At 37.0% G+C, this 21,382-nt stretch overlaps 2 long non-coding RNA genes across 4 annotated transcripts; both read left to right on the top strand.

Annotated features, from left to right (window-relative positions):
- Window positions 1-886: 886 nt before the first annotated feature.
- Window positions 887-2,883, top strand: LOC135774494 (uncharacterized). Its single transcript, XR_010543698.2, has 2 exons — window positions 887-2,204; window positions 2,328-2,883. It is a non-coding gene; the product is annotated as an uncharacterized lncRNA (long non-coding RNA).
- Window positions 2,884-9,973: 7,090 nt separating this feature from the next.
- On the top strand, window positions 9,974-18,515 carry LOC135774593 (uncharacterized). 3 transcript variants are annotated; one of them, XR_010543753.1, is made up of 4 exons: window positions 9,974-10,232; window positions 11,101-11,226; window positions 11,477-11,510; window positions 18,443-18,515. It is a non-coding gene; the product is annotated as an uncharacterized lncRNA (long non-coding RNA). The 3 variants fall into 3 exon arrangements; XR_010543755.2 differs by having other exon boundaries at window positions 11,101-11,218; window positions 18,443-18,509; XR_010543754.1 differs by lacking the exons at window positions 11,477-11,510; window positions 18,443-18,515 and adding an exon at window positions 11,317-11,370.
- Window positions 18,516-21,382: the final 2,867 nt, after the last annotated feature.

Raw genomic sequence — 21,382 nt, forward strand, 5'->3', positions numbered from 1 at the left:
CCTTCAGGGAGGAAAACATATAGGTGTACTTACAGTAAGACTGCTCTATACAGTAACTTTAGTGTGCATACACTGTTGGACTATGCTACTGGAATAAAGAAATGCATCAAATTGCCTTCCATACAGATAGACATATCAGCAGATGAATGCAAGGGGTGGATCAGGCAAGAGGATTTTACCCTTGCTGTTTGGCTAGGACCAATATAGCCTGTGATGTGGATGAGATTCTCTGGCCTGACCCAGAACTAAGACGGGATGTTGAGGCGAAATATTACAATTTACAGTTGTGCTGTGTATAGCACATGAATGAATAAAAATGCATACATTGATTGTGTCTTTTTGGTCATGTGAAAAGGTTTTTGAGGGGGAGAACCACAAGCAACTTACCAGTTTTGGATATATTGTTTTGAATTGATTGCACAAGTGTGTAATACTATATTGTAGTGTGTGTGTTTTTGAAAGCTTGTGTGTGTTGTCTGAGTGAAAAGTTTGGTATTTCAGTAAGAGTGAATGGTTTTGAGTGTAGAGCTTCATTTTGACCTGAAAATATGATGTTTGGAGTATTGTGTGAGACTTTATGGAATTGTCTTTACTGTTTTGAGAATATGAGGCATAGTTTCAAGAAATGTGTAATAATGTTAGGTATAACGAAGATTATACTTGTATATATGTATCTTTTGCAGTAACTGTTGAACTGTAGAATAGTGGGTTGAGCAAAGGACATTGTATAGAAGTGTTGCACACTTCTTGCACACAGCAGGCTTTCAAAAAAGTCAGCAAAAAATGGGGGGCCTGTGCCCCAGTAGAGCTTTATATCTAGCAATGCCCATGAATATATGGATGTGCTATGTATGTATGTATGTATGTATGTATGTATGTATGTATATATGATTTAACAATTTTTACTTTCCAAATAAACAACTACAGCATATTCATGAATATGCATGGCATATAGCCTAAAGAAAATATTAAAGACAAAAATCTGCATTACACAAATAACAGTTTTATTGAAACAGCAGAGACCTTTCTTTCATTTTCTACGTTTGTCAGTACTCTACTCAGCACCGACTGCTTCAACCAGAATGCGTGCCAAAGGCGATGGAGCATAATGCTTGAGTAGGAAGCTGAGATTCAGGCGCGAGGAGAGGACAAGGACACATACCTGTGACTAGCAACAATGAGGCTGATAGGTCCTGACAAGAGATGTATAGTAACGAAGTAGAACTACTTCACTACTGTACTTAAGTACTAAAAGACAGTATCTGTACTCTACTGAAGTATATATTTTTTCTCCTACTTCCACTTTTACTTCAGTACATATTTTTGATGAGTTTAATACTTTTACTCCGATACATTTTTTATGTGCTGCATAGTTACTCGTTACACTCAAATGTTACGAATCATTCCAAACCCACATTATCACTGCCAGAGCGGTGATACACATTAGAAACACACACAGATCGTGTTCTAAACCAATCGGAGATAGTGAAGGGCGGACCCCTCCCTCCCTCTCACTCCCAAATATGAGCCGGGGTTGTGGACAAAGTGAAGCAAATAGAGAACCAAAGTGCGCGAGAAAGACAGAGAGAGAGAGAATGCGTGAGAAAGGGCGAGTGTGCGTGAAAGAAGGAAACTTAAGTTCATTGAAACACCTTGTACCTTTACTGTACCTATTACCATTATATCGACTAATATTTAATTATTTGGTTAAATTAATCTAAATTATCTGAACAGTCCTGTCTTTGTACTCCTGCTACAGCCAAAGGAATTGTGAGTGTCCTTTAGCTAAAACATTTGAAATAATATAAACAATATTATATTCAAACTTTTGACTGTTTTCTTTAATAACTACATTACACAATACTTGTACTTTTACTTTCAGTACTTGAGTAGTATATTTTAAAATAAACTACTTGCAATACTTAAGTACAAAACATGTTTAATACTTTAGTACTTCCACTTAAGTGCTGTGCTTAAAGAGCACTTCAACTTCTACTCAAGTCACTTTTTTGATAGAGCACTTGTACTTTTACTCAAGTCTGGGTCCCTAGTACTTTATACATCTCTGGTCCTGACCTATAGTCCTAACTCATACTCCTAATCAGTAGGTGGCGGTAATGCACCTAAAAGTTGTTTGCTAACCACCAGTAAAACTTGAGAAGGAGACATGCTCTCAACCCAGGAAAAACTTCAAGCTTTACAAGGTACATAGTTTTCAGAGGTGGTGCTTTCCAGTTTTGATTGCATCTCTTCCAGGAGAGATTTTTGTGAACCAGAGGGGAAGGAGTGAGAAGGGAGAGAGTAATCGTTGTTGTTTTGTTCCACAGATGCTGTTTTAAACCAGTTTCCACGGCCAAAGCTGATGTTAGAAAATCCATCAACAGTAGAATATGCGAGCTAAGACACCAGGTGAAGTGCAAAAGCATGGGTATATAAGTAATTTAAACCAGTGAAGAGCCAAGATGGACTCCTAGCCAGGATAAAGGCCTGTTCTTTTGGTAATTTATTTCTTTGCTTTTTCACATTGCCAAAGCTCCTTGAAAGTTTGTTTATTATTTATTTATCTTTTATTGTCTGTGCATTTTGTTTATATTGTATTTTTAACTGTATAACGGCACTGCTGAAAGTTTGAAATAAATAGACCTTTGTAATTTAAATTGCTTTCATTTATATTTTGTATATTTTCTGTTTTATGTCACTCTTTTAAAATGTAATTTATGTTAATGTAATGCAAGACATTTATGTAATGTAAAGCAAACCACATTGTCTGACCATGTGCAAAATCTCTTGTGGTTGTAATAGGTCTGTTTAGCTCTCTACCTCAAATTAGTTTTAGTATGTGTGCCTGATTAAAAGAAAATAAAGGTGGCTTTTGATAGATTATCCATTAGTCTGTGTTAATATGTGGTATAAATGTGTGTACATATTTTTATGTATATATTTCTATATAATTTTACATATTATTTAAAATATATTCTACAATATAGTAAACATACATGTGACACTATATCTGTACATATATTGTTAATACATTTTTGCATATCAATCGGAATACAATATGGTGGATATTTGTAAATATAATATTGCATATTTTGAGATATATAAACACATATATTATATTCACGTGCAATATATTAAAAGCGACAATTATTTATATTTATCAATATACTGCAATAAATTACATATATATAGAATATATGTATCAACATATTACTCATGTATTTTACAATATACTGCAATATATTGCATACATAAAGAATATATGCATCAACATATTACTCCATACATTGCCAATATATACTGCAATATATTACATAGATAAAGAATATATTTATCAACATATTACTCCATATATTGTCAATATATACTGCAATATATTACATACATTAAGAGTATATTTATCAACATATTACTCCATATATTGTCAATATATACTGCAATATATTACATACATATAGAATATATTTATCAACATATTACTACATATATTGCCAATATATACTGCAATATATTACATACATAAAGAATATATGTATCAACATATTACTCCATATATTGTCAATATATACTGCAATATATTACATACATAAAAAATATATGTATCAACATATTACTCCATATATTGTCAATATATACTGCAATATATTACATACATAAAGAATATATGTATCAACATATTACTCCATATATTGCCAATATATACTGCAATATATTACATACATTAAGATTATATTTATCAACATATTACTCCATATATTGCCAATATATACTGCAATATATTACATACATAAAGAATATATGTATCAACATATTACTCCATATATTGTCAATATATACTGCAATATATTACATACATAAAGAATATATGTATCAACATATTACTCCATATATTGTCAATATATACTGCAATATATTACATACATTAAGAGTATATTTATCAACATATTACTCCATATATTGCCAATATATACTGCAATATATTACATACATTAAGAGTATATTTATCAACATATTACTCCATATATTGCCAATATATACTGCAATATATTACATACATTAAGATTATATTTATCAACATATTACTACATATATTGCCAATATATACTGCAATATATTACATACATTTAGAATATATTAATCAACATATTACTACATATATTGCCAATATATACTTCAATATATTACATGCATTTAGAATATATGCATCAATATATTACTACATATATTGTCAATATATACTGCAATATATTACATACATTAAGAGTATATTTATCAACATATTACTCCATATATTGCCAATATATACTGCAATATATTACATACATTAAGAGTATATTTATCAACATATTACTCCATATATTGCCAATATATACTGCAATATATTACATACATATAGAATATATTTATCAACATATTACTACATATATTGCCAATATATACTGCAATATATTACATACATTTAGAATATATTTATCAACATATTACTACACATATTGCCAATATATACTTCAATATATTACATGCATTTAGAATATATGCATCAATATATTACTTCATATATTTCCAATATATTATGGGATATATTAAATAGTATAATGAGATGTATTTAATCAATATATGAAAACGGCAATAATTGCAGTATTGTATAATATATTGCAATATATCACTTACATATATATAATATATTTTTATATAATATATCATGATATATATTACTTTGTAAATTTCACAATATATGGAGACACATTAAATATATTGTCATGTAATATATTGAGAAATATATGTTTGTTGCATAAGGGCACCATGTCATCCAAAATGTTGATGTCATTCTTTGTTCAGTCGAGAGGAAATTATGTTTTTTTGAGGAAAACATTGCAGGATTTTTCTCATTTTAATGGACTTTAATAGAGCCCAACACTTAATACTTAACTCAACACTTAACAGTTTTTTTCAACGCAGTTTCAAAGGACTCTAAACCAGTGGTTCTCAAACTGGGGGCCGGGGAACCCAGGGGGGGCCGCGAGATGGTGCCAGGGGGGCCCCAGTTTTATGACATTTTATAAAATAAATTAATTTATCATGAATTCTCTGCAATTAAATGGAAAAAAATTTTATAATAAGACTAGTAACCAACAGCACTACGTATCATTTAATATTTGTTTAATTAAAAGTTGAGTTTTAGAACAGTTTCTTGTCATAAATTTTCTTTGGGGGGCCGTGAAGGAATGTGCCGTAAACAAAGGGGGCCGCGCACTGAAAAAGTTTGAGAACCACTGCTCTAAACGATCCCATATGAGGCATAAGGGTCTTATCTAGCAAAACGATTGTCATTTTTGACAAGAAAATATGCACTTTTAAACCACAACTTCTCGTCTATATCTGGTCCTGTGATACGCCAGCGCGACCTAACGTAAATGCGTAGTGACGTAGAGAGGTCACGTGTTACATATATGAAACGCACCTTTGCGGATCATTGTAAACAATAAACTGACACAATGACATTAATTAGTATCTTCCACATACAACGTCGGAACGGTCCACTTTTTCCACACTTGTAAACACTGAGGCGTAGTTTTGCGTTCGTCCTCTGTGACCTCTTGATGTCATGACGTATTGCGTGAGGTCACGCTGGGGTATCACAGGACTGGATATAGATGAGAAGTTGTGGTTTAAAAGTGCATATTTTTTATTTTTCTTGTCAAAAATGATAATCGATTTGCTAGTTAAGACCCTTATGCCTCATTTGGGATTGTATATAGTCCTTTGAAACTCTGTTGAAAAAAACTGTTAAGTGTTGAGTTAAGTATTAAGTGTTGGGCTCTATTAAAGTCCATTAAAATGAGAAAAATCCTGCAATGTTTTCCTCAAAAAACATAATTTCTTCTCGATTGAACAAAGAAAGACATCAACATTTTGGATGACATGGTGGTGAGTAATTTATCAGGATTTTTCTTTTAAGAAAATTGACTATTCCTTTAACAGTAAACTCTGATTACGCATGAGATTATGCGAGTATCTGGCAAACGCGGGCGTCTCTTTTCAAGTTCAAGTTCAAGGCAGCAGGCACTTATTTTGGCATGACACTTGATGCACACACGATCCCTCAAAGCACAGAACACATATTTTGAAACGACGAACCACACACATGACAAGCTACATACATGTTGTGATGAACTTCGCATCGTGCGCTTCAAAAAAAGAAGTCACCAGCAGCCACTGAATCTGAGTCACACCCAAAACTGATTATTTTTGGCTATACCACGGTTTATGAACAACTGTTAATCATGTGTAACATACCTTAATGTGAGTTCAAGATTGTTGCTGAAATGAAGTGTCGAGAGCCTGTTCAAAAACAGAGATACAAACACACATACAGCACATTAAAACAGAAGTAACCTGAATGAACAAATAGTCTACTTTAAAGCTGTGTTTGTGGTATTAAAAGGTTCAAAGGGGCTTATAACAAATCCAAGAGGACCACAAAGATATTCTGAAAATCCAAACCAAACAGGCTTATTTATCTGCATGTCATTCATGTTACAGCTTCTATTTTACAATTCGAGGGAATTATTGGTATTATAGATCGACATACACCTAGTTCAGTGGTGAGCAAACCTTTTAACTCAAGGACCACATAACGTTTTAAAACACAGGTGAGGGACGCATATTATGGTAATGACAAATTTCCTAGAACTTGAAAACCTTTATTTTCATTATACTTTTTCTGTATAAATTTAGCTTTGTTTACACCAAATGGACACATTTACTAGTTCTGTATTGTAGGAAATTAATCATTACCCTGCTTTTATGAAAGCTATGCTTATAAATTGTTTAATCATGCTTCATTTTCTTAATGGCAAATAATTTCACATGAATTGCTAGAAAATTATTACACAACATTAAATCACCAACAAAAAGGAAGTTAAAAACAAAGGAGAGCATGTTGTGGTCTTTAAAAACATCAACACTTTTTGGTAAATCACACATACTGCTTTTTGTCTGATGCTGGTTAAGTATTTTGCTGTCTAATTATACACATAACATTCTGTTGCTGCACTGGTGCGTTCATTTTTCAGTCATTCATGTTGTAAAGTCTGAAGACTAGCGACATCTATTGGACTGTAATTGTATTGCATAAAATGTAATTAGTCGGGACCAAATTAACATTAAACGAAATATTTAATGAACTTATAAACTCTTTCGCGGCCCGGATAAAAGTGACCAGTGGGCTGGATGTTAATGGCCACACCTGACCTACTTCGTCTTGGAAAAGATTTCCGTTTAATCCAAACCACAGTTACGGGGAGCACTACACATTGCACATATTTCCCGCTGGACAATAACAGTTATATGTAGAAAAAATTAACTACTATATACGTTAAAATAAACGACAACGCCACAGCCAGCCGCCTAATAGCAAATGGTATGAACTATGACAGGATAATACTATTATTAATAGAACACTGTTGCTTTTCTGTCAATTACTCCACATATTTACAGTAACACTGAAAACAGCTAACGTTGGTTAAAATCAGTTCAAATACCGTCAAAACAAATTGCAACTCCATTCGAGTTCATAGAAGCACATTCATGCGTTAACAGTCATCTTATAAAAAGTAAACACGACCGGTCGCTTATAAAGTTAGTTGCTAATGAGCCACAGACTCACCCGTGCTGTAGTACACCGAGTGCCTTCCGTTACTAGTAAATTTAAAGTGTCACAGAATTAACAAAAATAACTTTATCAAAATTCACCTCATGCAAACGTTACCTGAAAACAGCAAATCTCCTCTGGGATCCGCGTGCAGAAAGATAAGCGTGGCATCGGCCTCTGGCAGTGCGCCGCCGACGTAAGGGTTTCATGACGTATTTCCCTGGAATGGAGTTCTTTCGACTATGCCTGGCCGACAGTTTTTAGATGTATATGTAAGCCGTCCGACGTTCCGTTTTTTGGCCGACATCGGCCAGACGTACGTGCAGCTGTCTGGGACAGGTGTTTCATATCATAGTCATTGGCCATACTGTGGATTTTAAATACATCAAGGGCTGGAAATGACTGAATAAATTTCTTGCCTTTTCCCTTAGCTAATATTTCCCTCATATATGTTTCCTCTCTTCTTGTGTGTTAACAGGTCATTGGCACTGCTGTGCATGGGCGTCGGAAGCAAATGAAAAGTGGGTGGGTCCCCACATAACCCCCCCGAAAAATACATTTACTGCAATAGATGACATTTTCATGTTTTCTTTTAATTAGCCTGAACATTTGCGTTTATTAAATTAAAGACAGTAGCCTATTACGTTCGAAATTCTGGTAATAGCCCTTTAAATATTTTGCAAATAATGACAGATGTCATGTTTCATTTATCGTTCTCTGTGTCATTTTTTTTCTCTACTCTGCTGACAGTAGGCTACAATGTTTATTTTTTATTTTGAGGAAATAAAAGGTAAGAAAAACGAATGAAGGTAAACTGATACAACTGATACAACTTTTGTATACATTTTTTATTTGTTATACCCAATCTCTCTTTCTCATATCACAAATATAAATGTGAGATTCTGGAAATGAGATCACTTTATTTTATGGTATCCGTCGGGAAACAATGCTGTCATAAGAGTTTGAGCATGTGTACTTCTAAAACACAATCGATTAAACAGAGGTATGACTTTATGAATTATCTGCAAATGTACCTCGCAAATAATAACAATAGCTTACGTGAGGACGTTCATGTCGCAAATGAAAAGTAAATGCAGGCTTCTGTAAAAAAAAAACTTGAAAATTATCCAGCGATCGTGGGACAATAATAAAAATAAACTATTTTACAGCAGTAATAATATTTTAACGATTAGCCTACACTTTTAACGTTTGAAAGGAACCACATTTAGTGCCGTATTAATTATCATTAAAAGCAAAACGGGAGTCTCTGTGCCTCCGCGACAGACGCAATTCTTCTGGCATCTCTCCTCATCATCTCCTCTTTTTTTCTTCTGTGTCTTGAACTTGGGGCTCGAGTCCGACCTAAGGTTCGAGCTGCCTTTAAGAACACCAAGCTAAGTTCGTTTACCGTTAATTATTAAGACTAAATGGGCACATTGGGCAGGCAAACTCGTGAAACAATGAAAGTAAAATACTCCGCTATAATATGGTTTTACACGTCTATAGAAAATATACTATAAATAAAGCAGTTATTAATTTTCCTAATGCATGGTTGTTTGACATTTACTTCTGTTTAAAACATTTGGCAAAGGAGGTTTTTCAGCACTATGTTCGAACAGCAACTCAGCGTCCACTCACCCCCGCGAATTATGTTTAAAAGCTGAAACGGGTCCGCGGTGTAAAAAAAGCAAAGGTTAGGGATCCCTGCTCTAGTGGAATGGATTTGGACTAACAGCGCTTTGATAAGTGAACAGACAAATGCGCTAAATTAGAGAAAAAGTGGGTGGGTCCATTATCATTGGTCTTAAAAAGTGGGTGGGTCCTGTCCCACCCACGTATAATGGTTCCGACGCCCATGCTGCTGTGTAAGTATTTCACTGACAGACACCTCAAGACATTTTAGTGGGTGTAACTGGACATCATTTATGTAAATCTGTAATATTCAATTATTATGTTTTATGTCTTTGCAAAACAGATCACAACATCATTTGTTGTAAGTTGTTTTTAACCAGCTGTTACAGACATTTTTATTATTTGACTTTAACCCTAAGTGTTTTTGATCTTAACCATACTGTCATATTAGTTTTATCGGAGATAGGACATAGAGGTACTAAGCCATCTGTTTCTCTGTGCAGGGCATGTACATCTAGGATGCGATCTATCCAGATGAGATTCTCTCCAATGCCAGCAAACCGACAGTGGAAGACACGAGCCAGCACTTCTCCCACCACATTGCCTCAGGCTTTTGAGAAACCCACTTATAACTGCTTCTCCCCCTATGTTGGGATCACCGGGGCCTCCTTCGTCGGGCATGTACACGCTACATTAGGTGTAGGTAAGACGCACACTCACTGCTTCCCTGGTGCTTGTGTTCTCAATGTTTCTGTGCAGGTGCCTGGGATAATGAAGACAATTTGGGTTGTCATGTTTCACGCCAGGTGAACAACATCAGAGTGCGGCAGTCAGAGATCCTAAAGAAGGACTCCATATGTTTAGTCGAGACAGTACGCCGTACATCTCTTACGACGAGGATATTTGTTTCAGGACCGCTTTCCCGATACTGACAAGGACATTTAAGGTTCAATGGACAACTTGCTTTCAATGAATGGTTAATGTCTGTAGCCCTTTTCACACACATATTATGGAAAAAATACAGAGTACACATCCGGGAGTTGTTTGGGATTATTTGATTTTGGTTAATTCACGCTGCCAATAGTTATCTGGATTTGTTTGTGCTTTCACACACATGCCATAAAGACATGACATATTTAAAGTCTTGCACTTGGTAGGTTTTTTGTAGTATCTGTAGTTTGCTTTCTCTCTCGAGAAACCACAGGTGTATTTTTGGTTTATGATAAGATCATAAAGGAGTGCGTTACACCAGTGCTTCCCAATCCTGGTCCTCGAGCACGCCCTCCCAAAAAGTTTTAGATGTCTCCTTATTTAACTCATCAGCTTGTTAGGGAGACATGTTTACCATTTTGGAAGGAGGCTGATAAGTTGAATCAGGTGTTTTAAATAAGTTTTTGGGAGGGGGTGCTCGAGGACCAGGATTGGGAAGCACTGCGTTACACGCTGTTTTGTTATGCTGGTGAATGTTCATAGCTGATAGTGGCGAGCCCCCTGATTTTTTCTTCAGTCCAGTTTGCAGATATTTCTCATTGTGAATGTTAATCTGCATTTAAATCTGCCATGTCAAAGGGGAAAAGGCTATATTTTTGTCGTGATGACACAATATTTATGTTGACTAATTATCGACGTTGAAATTGACACCGCCGATTCTATCGACCAAACGCAACAGCTCTAAGTCTAGCATACACATAATTGCATTCATTAACCTTTGCCTCAGGTTATGAATAACTTAATAATCACAACCATCCACTACCTAAAAAGCTATGAACAGCAGTCATGCAAATTTTCTCAATTTGCTTTTCTATTTCTACTAGCAATTATGTGAGCTGCAGTCTGGATCCTGCTTCTGTCAGATGACCTAACACAAATAGAAAGATGACATCGACCCTTGCAAGGACTTCAGACGATGCCAGCACTGGACTACATACAGTGGTAATCATGTGCGTTTCATGTTTAACTTTGGATACTTTTAGAGATCATTTCATCTTCCCCTCGCTTAAATGTTTACATTAACAGAATTTTTTTACCAGGGGTGCCCAAACTTGTGCATGTCCCTGTACTGATATATACTATACAAATAATATAAGTTGAATTTACTTATTTGAAACGCATTATACTAAGCACTACACTGCAATGTTGTTTTTAACTTTTGTGCATAATATATTATTTTTTGTCTTTTTCCTTCATTAGATTTTCAGTAGTCCGTGTCAAATTTTATTTCAAGGTAAGATAGCTTTACATGTTTTTTATTGTGCTTTAGTGATCACACAGACCCTGTTTATGTTCTTAACCGGCATGAGTTTATTTATTGTGATATACACAAAACAAGATATTTTGATAAATGATGTTAAGTACACAGCTGCTCATTTGCTTCAATAAAATTTATTTTTCCTATTATGGAAGTCAATGGGTACCATCAACTGTATGATTGACATCATTTATCAGATGAAAGAATTTTTGGCAAGTTTATAACAACATGAAGGTGAGTAAATTATACAATTATAATTTTTACGTAAACTTTTAGCTTTGAAGGATTATTTACTCAACCCCATGTCATCCAAGATGTTTGTCTTTCTTTCTTTAGCCAAACACAATTAGAGTTATATTAAATACTGTCCTGGCCAGTGGCGGCTCGTGACTGCTCTTCTGAGGGGTGCGAATTCAAAATAAGTGTTCAGAGTGTCATGTGCACTCTGAACACTTATTTTCACCGCAGCCCTTAAAAAGGCATCTAGAAAAATGGAAAGAAATTATAGAAGCACAAAGTTAGAAGTATGGCGTGCAGCATGGAAACAGAGTGTTAAACACTACAGACAGGCTATTAAAACCGCCAGATCTACATATCTTAGCAAGCTTATAAATGAGAATCATAATAACCCTCGTTTCCTCTTTAGCACAGTTGCGAAACTGACTAGAAACAAAGAACAAACAGAAACCAATAGTAAACTTCAACACAATAGTAACGACTTCATGAACTTCTTTTCTAACAAAATTTCGGCTATTCGGGAAAACATCGTAGCTACCCAGGCAGCCACCACTCTACCCATTAGTTCAATTAACACTAGACTACCATACGAACATCTTGATTCATTTAAACCTACTACAATAGATGAGCTCTCTAAACTAGTCACATCATCCAAATCATCGTCATGTATATTAGACCCCGTTCCCACAAAACTACTTAAAGAGGTATTCCCTGTAGTGTCAACCCCGGTTCTAAATATCTTTAACTCATCGCTAGAAATAGGATACGTTCCAACAGCTTTCAAACTAGCAGTTATTAAACCACTGATTAAAAAACCACAGCTTGACCAAGGAGAACTTAATAACTTTAGACCAATCTCAAATCTCCCTTTTCTTTCGAAAATATTAGAAAAGGTAGTGGCAATCCAGTTACGCACATTCTTGACAAATAATAGTACATATGAAAAGTCCAATCAGGATTCAGGCCCCACCATAGCACAGAGACAGCATTGCTTAGAGTTACAAATGACCTCCTATTAACATCCGATCGTGGTGAAATCTCAATTCTTATATTACTAGACCTTAGTGCAGCCTTTGACACAATAGATCACACAATCTTACTCAATAGACTAGAAAACTATGTTGGTATCAGTGGTCAGGCACTAGCCTGGTTTAGGTCATATCTAACCAATCGCTATCACTTTGTTTATGTAAATGAGGAAGAGTCATATCACTCCCTGGTTAAATACGGTGTACCGCAGGGATCAGTTTTAGGTCCTATCCTGTTCTCGTTATACATGTTACCCCTAGGAGACATTATCAGGAAACATAACATAAGTTTTCACTGCTATGCGGATGATACCCAGCTTTACGTCTCCTCGCATCCCAGCGAAACACACACGTTTTCTAAGCTAAAAGACTGCATTAGCGATGTTAGTGACTGGATGGCACATAACTTTCTTAAGCTCAACTCCAATAAGACAGAGATACTTATTATTGAACCAAATCGCTACAAACATAATATGTCAGATTACAAATTGCACATAGATGGCTGTACTGTGGTGCCATCTTCCACGGTTAGGAACTTAGGTGTGATGTTCGACGGCAACTTATCCTTTGATAGTCACATCGCCAACGTCTGCCGCACAGCATTCTTCCATCTTAGAAATATCTCAAAAATACGCCATATGCTGTCTACATCTGACACAGAGAAGCTTATTCATGCTTTTATGACCTCTAGAATAGACTATTGTAACTCGCTACTTGGGGGATGCCATTCAAATCAGGTCAACAAGCTTCAGCTAGTTCAAAACGCTTCTGCAAGGGTACTTACTCGATCTAAGAAGTATGACCACATAAGCCCAATTCTGGCATCTTTACACTGGCTACCAGTTAAATATCGCATTCAATTTAAAATATCACTAATCACCTACAAAGCTTTAAATGGCTTAGCACCCTCATATCTTAAAGAATTACTATCAGAATACATTCCATCACGCACACTACGGTCGCAAAATGCTGGTCTATTGATTATCCCTAGACTATCAAAAGTGTCTAAAAGTGGAAGATCCTTTCCCTAAGCTCTGGAATGATTTACCAACTGATGTCCGAGAATCAGACACAGTCGATCATTTTAAATCTAGACTTAAAACTTTTCTCTTCAACAAAGCATTCGCATAATTTGTCTAGTAAAGGTTCTTCAATCGCAATAGTTATTTTCACGGAACAATGCACTCACGGTCATAACACAGACCAACCAAATAAATAAATAAAAACCTTTTCTGCATGAACACTTAAAATGAATTGCATTAAATAGTTTGCCACGTATGGTTGGGTTGCGATTTTGGTTCTTTCGTGTGTCTTGTGAATAGTATGCCATACCGACCCGTTTGCCACTGAACCTGCATTAACGATGACAGTGGGGCCTCCAGCCTTAGTCAAACGGGTTGGCACGTACGGTCAGGTTGCGATTTTGGCGCTATCGTAAGTCTTGTGAATAGTATGCCATACAGACCCGTTTGCCACTGAACCTGCATTAACGACGACAGTGGGGCCTCCAGCCTTAGTCAAACGGGTTGGTATGTATGGTCGGGTTGCGTTTTTCGCGCTTTCGTGTGTCTTCTGAATAGTATGCCATACAGACCCGTTTGCCACTGAATCTGCATTAACGACGACAGTGGGGCCTCCAGCCTTAGTCAAACGGGTTGGCACGTATGGTCGGGTTGCGATTTTGGCGCTATCGTAAGTCTTATGAATAGTATGCCATACAGACCCGTTTGCCACTGAACCTGCATTAACGACGACAGTGGGGCCTCCAGCCTTAGTCAAACGGGTTGGTATGTATGGTCGGGTTGCGTTTTTCGCGCTTTCATGTGTCTTGTGAATAGTATGCCATACATACCCGTTTGCCACTGAACCTGCATTAACGACGACAGTGGGGCTTCCGGCCTTAGTCAAACGGGTTAGCACGTATGGTCGGGTTGCGATGTTTTGGCGTTTTCGCCTGGTCCTGTAAATTGCATACAATATAGACCCGTTTGCCACTGAACCTGCATTAACGACGACAGTGGGGCTTCCGGCCTTAGTCAAACGGGTTAGCACGTATGGTCGGGTTGCGATGTTTTTGGCGTTTTCTCCTGGTCCTGTAAATGGTATACAATATAGACCCGTTTGCCACTGAACCTGCATTAACGACGACAGTGGGGCTTTAGGCCTTAGTCAAACGGGTCGTCTGGTTTCATTTTCTCTTAAAGATCGGAAGGTGACCCTTATTTACCTAAATATACCCTCGCATTGGGCCCCCAATTTGCTAAATCCTAAACTGTAGATAATATAATTATGCCGCAATAGTTAGTCTGTCTGGAACGAAGCTGAGTTAAACCACATCACTGTGTGACACTTCAATACATATGAACGGCCGCTACGCTAATACGATTTTGTTTTTCTCTCCCTGTCTCGTCCTCAACCCGAGGACAACGAGACAAACAGACCCAGTCCCGGTAGATGTGAAAGTCGGCACACCTCTGATCTACTGGCCGTCCTTCAACGTGATGCCCAGCTGATGCCTGACCAACGATCACCGGCAGAACCCGCTTAATCTCTGCTAAATCTCCTTATCCGTTCTCCCAAGGGTTTTTCCCTCCTAGGACTTATTTTTCCTCGGATAAAAACACGGGGTTTTTTGCTCCTAGGGGGTTTTTCACCCCGGGGAGGCACAGGGCCGGCGCCACGAGGGGGCGTGAGGGGGCTTTGCCCCCTCACTGGCACTATCCCGCCCCCTCAGATCACCATTAATGTTGAATGGGATTTTAATGATAAAATGCGCTATTTAAAAATCACGTTTGCCTTGTGTATTGTCTTCCTAAAGTGAATTTTAAAGTCTAATTATTTAACAAAACAAAAAAACAAGTGTGCATGTATTCTACCGTGACACACGCCCACTCATGTGTAGCCTATAGGCTTGTTCGAATTCATCAGGCGAAGACGTCAAAATGCCGCGAGAGCGAGACGAAACGACACTTAGTATGATTTCTCGAATCGTTCTCGCGGTACTTTGACGTCATGTGGTTGTTGGTTCTTGCAGCCGCGCCTGAAGTTGAACAAGTTTGTGTTGACGGCTTGAGGCACGCCGACAATGAGCCCGCGTTCTGAGTCTCAGAGGGAAATCAAGATGTCGAAGTGGGAAATTATTTAAAAATTTACAGACAGGAGTGTGAGAGTGACCTGGGCCTGCCCTGTAGCAATGGATATATGGAAAATAGCATTGGAAGTTCTACAAACCGGACTCCGGATTGTCACACATCAATTAATGTCGTGGCGTGGATGAATTATCGGAGCATTTCAGGTGCAAAGATCCAAATGTTCGGCTGTCATTAAGTCAATTCAGGCACCATGAACTTCAGCCAGACTTTACATAGTTTTGAAAAGTTCAGATGTTCATGTTCTTCAGCATCCTTGCAAGTCAACGTACAACCAACAGCCTATTATTGTTCTGCATTTAACGTTAAAGGTAAGCCTGTACGATCTCTCTCTCACACACACACCTGTTTATCAGGAGTAAATAGATAAAAAACAGACATTGTTAAATTTATAGTTAACGAATTTGAATTAGCCTATCCTACAGCATAGCTGTATATGTAAACGAGTTATTGTCATTTTGCTATTGTGGTTCTCTAGCTGCTTAATCGCTAGCTTATGGTGCATTACTTGTGGCAGTTAAAATAACTACATTATATGATCAAATTTAACCAAAATGTTGATAAAATGTTGCGTTTGCACCGTTTTGGGGCTGAAAACCGTCTCTATTTGCCAACACTGCCCCCCACCATTACGTAAAATGTATTTCTACCTCTGGGTCTGAACTTCAAATGAGTAGTGTTGTGCTAATATGTAACGTTAGGTATGCGTTTTTTTGTTGTTGTTGTTGTATTGTTCAGAGCTCTGTACGTTGCTCACTATAGCTGTAGTTTTTGTGGTTGTATTACAGAGATGTTTGTTTATAACACTTTAAAACTTAATGTACCAAACCTATGTATTTTCTAGCTGGGGGAATTATATGCATTCATGTGATCGCCCCCTCTGGTATTTTAGACGCCCCCTCATCAGCGCTCGGCTGGCGCCGGCACTGGGGAGGCAGCCTTTTTGGGCTTTACTTAGCTTCCTCTTCTAGACGTTGCTTTAGTAATATGTGCACTTATAATATTTAGTCATAGCCGCAGCAAATTTATTTTGTATTTTGTTGTGCTATCTGTCGTTTTTTTTGTGCTTTTCACTGCTTCTATTTATGTAAAGCTGCTTTGAAACAATTGACTTTTGTGAAAAGCGCTATATAAATAAAATTGAATTGAAAAAAAAATTGAATTGAATGTGTGTTGCTCGTGTTTTCAAAAATATGTATTTGTTGCGTCATGTAAACCATGTGCATCCCTTGTCTTGTCAGAAGATGTGCCTGCTGCACACGCGTCAAAACCGTTTATGATAAAAGAGATGCTCACGTTCACAAAATACACGCAACACATTCACATGAGATAATGCAGGTATCTTTTATCATAAACCTTTCAGACATGGGTGCAGCAGGCACTTATTTTGACATGACACGTGATTCACATGGGTTTATGCGATACGCCTAACACATATTTTAAAATGACGAACCACACACATGACGGGCTATATACATGTTGGGATGAGCTTCGCATTGTATTGTGCGCCCTCGGAAAATAAGTCATTGTCCGCCACTGGTCCTGGTTCTTCAATGCTTAATAATGGCATTGACTGGGCATCAATGTTTTGAAGTTCCAAAAGTGCATCCATCCATCATTAAAGTGATTCATATATAACCCAGTGGGTCTTCTGATGCAAAATGATAGGCTTGTGAGAAAAACTTTATAGTTTAAGCTTTAAGCGAGTTACGATGCATATGTATTGTAAACAGACTACAACAACTCAATCACAATGTTTCTCATGTGTCTCTACTGTGTTTCATCACAATTCATATTACGACTAGTAATTTTATTAATCCACTGGGTTATATATGGATTACTTTAATGATGGATGGATATACTTTTGAGCTTTAAAAAACATTGATCCCAGTCAATGCCATTATAAAGCAAAAAAATATAAATAAAATATATTAATGTAAAGAACCAGGAACATATTTAATATAACTCTGATTGTGTTCTGTAAAAAAGTAATAGATAACTTCTTGGATGACATGATAGTAAATAATCAGTCAATTTTCATTTTGGTGGGAGGAGTAATCCTTTAACTCATTCGAGTCATCAGACAGTCATCTTGTTGCTTTGAATGTATTCATTTACAGATCAAAATCCCTGGTGGTAAATCAACACTGCTCAGTCTTATCTATTTAAGTACACTGAAGATCCTGAAGGTGTGTTTAACATTAATAAAATAATAAAGTAATGCATAAAGTGATAATTGAACATTACTGATGATGTGTGCTGTTAACAAGCAGAAGGGTAAAGATAAACTAAAACAAAGACGTCAAAGCAACAAGATGACTTGGTTCAGACAACTCAACCCTTTTAAAATGTCTTTTATTTACGGTGCATTTTATCCTTTATCTTAGACAAAGCGCAGGCCATGTTAATTTCATTTAATACATTCTGGAACAAATCTGGGTCCACTTATCATTTCTACTTACAAATTAACATTTCTGTTCTGCTCCGTTTACAGTGTTTGGGTGAGATCTAGACCAAGGACTAAGGCATATACTAGGACAGAACTAAGTGTTGTGGCCCACAGGTGAGACAAACTTTGCAACTTGGTATCTGTTAGACACGATACATTGAAGAAGGGCCCATTTTATTAGGGCCCGAGCACACCGGGGTGTGAGGACCCTATTGTTCTTCAAGGAGTTATTATTATTATTTTTTTTCTTTTTCTCCGACTTCAGCGGGACTTTAGAGGGCCTAAACATACTCGAAAACTCATGAAATTTTGCACAGATGTCAAGAGTGATGAAAATGTACATGTGGTGTATGCTTTAGAATTAGGCGTGGGAAAATGGCTCTATAGCGCCACCTACAAATTTTCAACGAAGCAGCCCTCGGACTGTGTTTGACGTACAATTACGAAATTCGGTACGCGTCTGTAGCATGACAAGACCTACAAAAAAGTCTCTTGGAGCTAAGCCGTAAACCAAACAGGAAGTCAGCTATTCTGAGTTATTTTTGTGATTTGGGCGCAGTTTTTGTCATTTCCAGGCGTCATACTTTAACTAACTCCTCCTACAGTTTTCGTCGGATCATCTTCATATTTGGTGAGTGTCATCTTAAGGCCTTTGTGATGCTAAATTGCAAAGGATTTGACTCTACGTAAAAATTTGTGTCGGTTCTGGCCCGACAAAGTTTGATGTTTTCCAATGAAACAGGAAGTTGCTGGAACTCATGCATACAGTGTCCGATCTGTCCCAAATTTCACATGATGGCTAAGAGTCCTGACCTGAACACATCTACATAACAATTTTCATTTATAGCCATAGCGCCACCAGCTGGCAACCTGAAGGAACATGTTTTAGCGCCACTTTCAAATATTGAATGAAGCAGCCCTTGGACTGTGTTTAACTTACATGTACGAATTTCGGAAGTCAGCTATTTTGAATTATTTCTCAGATTTTGGCTCAGTTTTTCTCATTTCCAGCAGTCATACTTTAACTAACTCCTCCTACAGTTTTCGTCGGATCATCATCATATTTGGCGAGTGTCATCTTAAGGCCTTTGTGATGCTAAATTGCGAAGGATTTGATTCTATATTAAAATTTGTGTCTGTTTCGGCCAGCAAAAGTTTGATGTTTCACTATGAAACAGGTTGCTGGAACTCAGGCATACAGTGTCCGATCTGTCCCAAACTTCACATGATTGCTAAGAGTCATGACCTGAACACATCTACATGTCAATAGTCACTTATGGTTATAGCGCCACCAGCTGGCAACAGGAAGTGACATGTTTACAATGATTATCCAATGTCTGATCTGTCCCAAACTTCACATAAATAATAAGAGTCCTGGACTGAACACATCTACATGTCAATAGTCACTTATGGTTATAGCGCCACCAGCTGGCAACAGGAAGTGACATGTTTACAATGATTATCCAATGTCTGATCTGTCCCAAACTTCACATGATTAATAAGAGTCCTGGAGTGAACACATCTACATGTCATTAGTCACTTATGGTTATAGCGCCACCAGCTGGCAACAGGAAGTGACATGTTTACAATGATTATCCAATGTCTGATCTGTCCCAAACTTCACATGATTAATAAGACTCCTGGAGTGAACACATCTACATGTCAATAGTCACTTATGGTTATAGCGCCACCAGCTGGCAACAGGAAGTGACATGTTTACACTGATTATGCAATGTCCAATCTTTCCCTAACTTCACATGATTAATAAGAGTTCTGGACTGAACACATCTACATGTCAATAGTCACTTATGGTTATAGCGCCACCAGCTGACAACAGGAAGTGACATGTTTACACTGATTATGCAATGTCTGATCTGTCCCAAACTTCACATGATTAATAAGAGTCCTGGACTGAACACATCTACATGTCAATAGTCACTTATGGTTATAGCGCCACCAGCTGACAACAGGAAGTGACATGTTTACACTGATTATGCAATGTCCGATCTTTCCCTAACTTCACATGATTAATAAGAGTCCTGGACTGAACACTGTTGGACTTTAAGGCGTCCATTTGCATGTTCATAATTTAGAGGAAAGGCACAAGATACAAATCTCTAAGTTCAAATATTTATTGATCAGATATGAAAAAGTTTAACAGCGCTGGGTCCTCTCAAGTAGCGAACAACCAGCTCAGGAAGTAACATGCATATTTATAAAATATGTGACGTCGATCTTTCTTCAGAAAATCTCCACCCACAAAGGCCATTCCCCTCGTCCATCTGACTCCATCACCACACCCAATTTTAGCCTGTAGGCAAAGATGGACACACATAGACAAAGAAGAACAAACTGTTCTCCTCTCATCCCTGGGAGCCCTGCCGTTCCTCCCTAGTACTCCTCCAATTCACATAGCATGTTATAATGCTTTCTTAAAAACAAATCATTAATAAAACATTCATTTATAAAAAACATAAGCTGTAAGATGAAAGTGATTATTATGTAAAACATATTTCAATATCATGACATCATTTCATTATTTGTAAAATTGGTTATATAAATAGGGCACACATTAACTTCTTTAGATAGATAAACACATATTAAATCTTTTACTGCAATACTACTTCTAAGGAAACACTTTAATCATTATTAAAAACCATCTGTTAGGAAAGAAAACACACACACACACACACACACACACACACACACACACACACACACACACACACACACACACACACACACACACACACACACACACACACACACACACACACACACACACACACACACACACACACACACACACAGGAGATTCTGTTTCTTCAAGGTTGAGCTGCCCTGCCCCCATTAAGTTATTCTGTATGCAACCTTCATTTCATTGGTTAATACAAATTTATCAAAGACAACATCTTATATTTATTACATCAATTATTCAATGATTAATACTGATTAAGTAAGAAATACATTGCACATTTTATCCTG

This window comes from Paramisgurnus dabryanus, chromosome 5 (genome assembly GCF_030506205.2).
Source record: "Paramisgurnus dabryanus chromosome 5, PD_genome_1.1, whole genome shotgun sequence".
Classification (NCBI taxonomy): Eukaryota; Metazoa; Chordata; class Actinopteri; order Cypriniformes; family Cobitidae; genus Paramisgurnus; species Paramisgurnus dabryanus.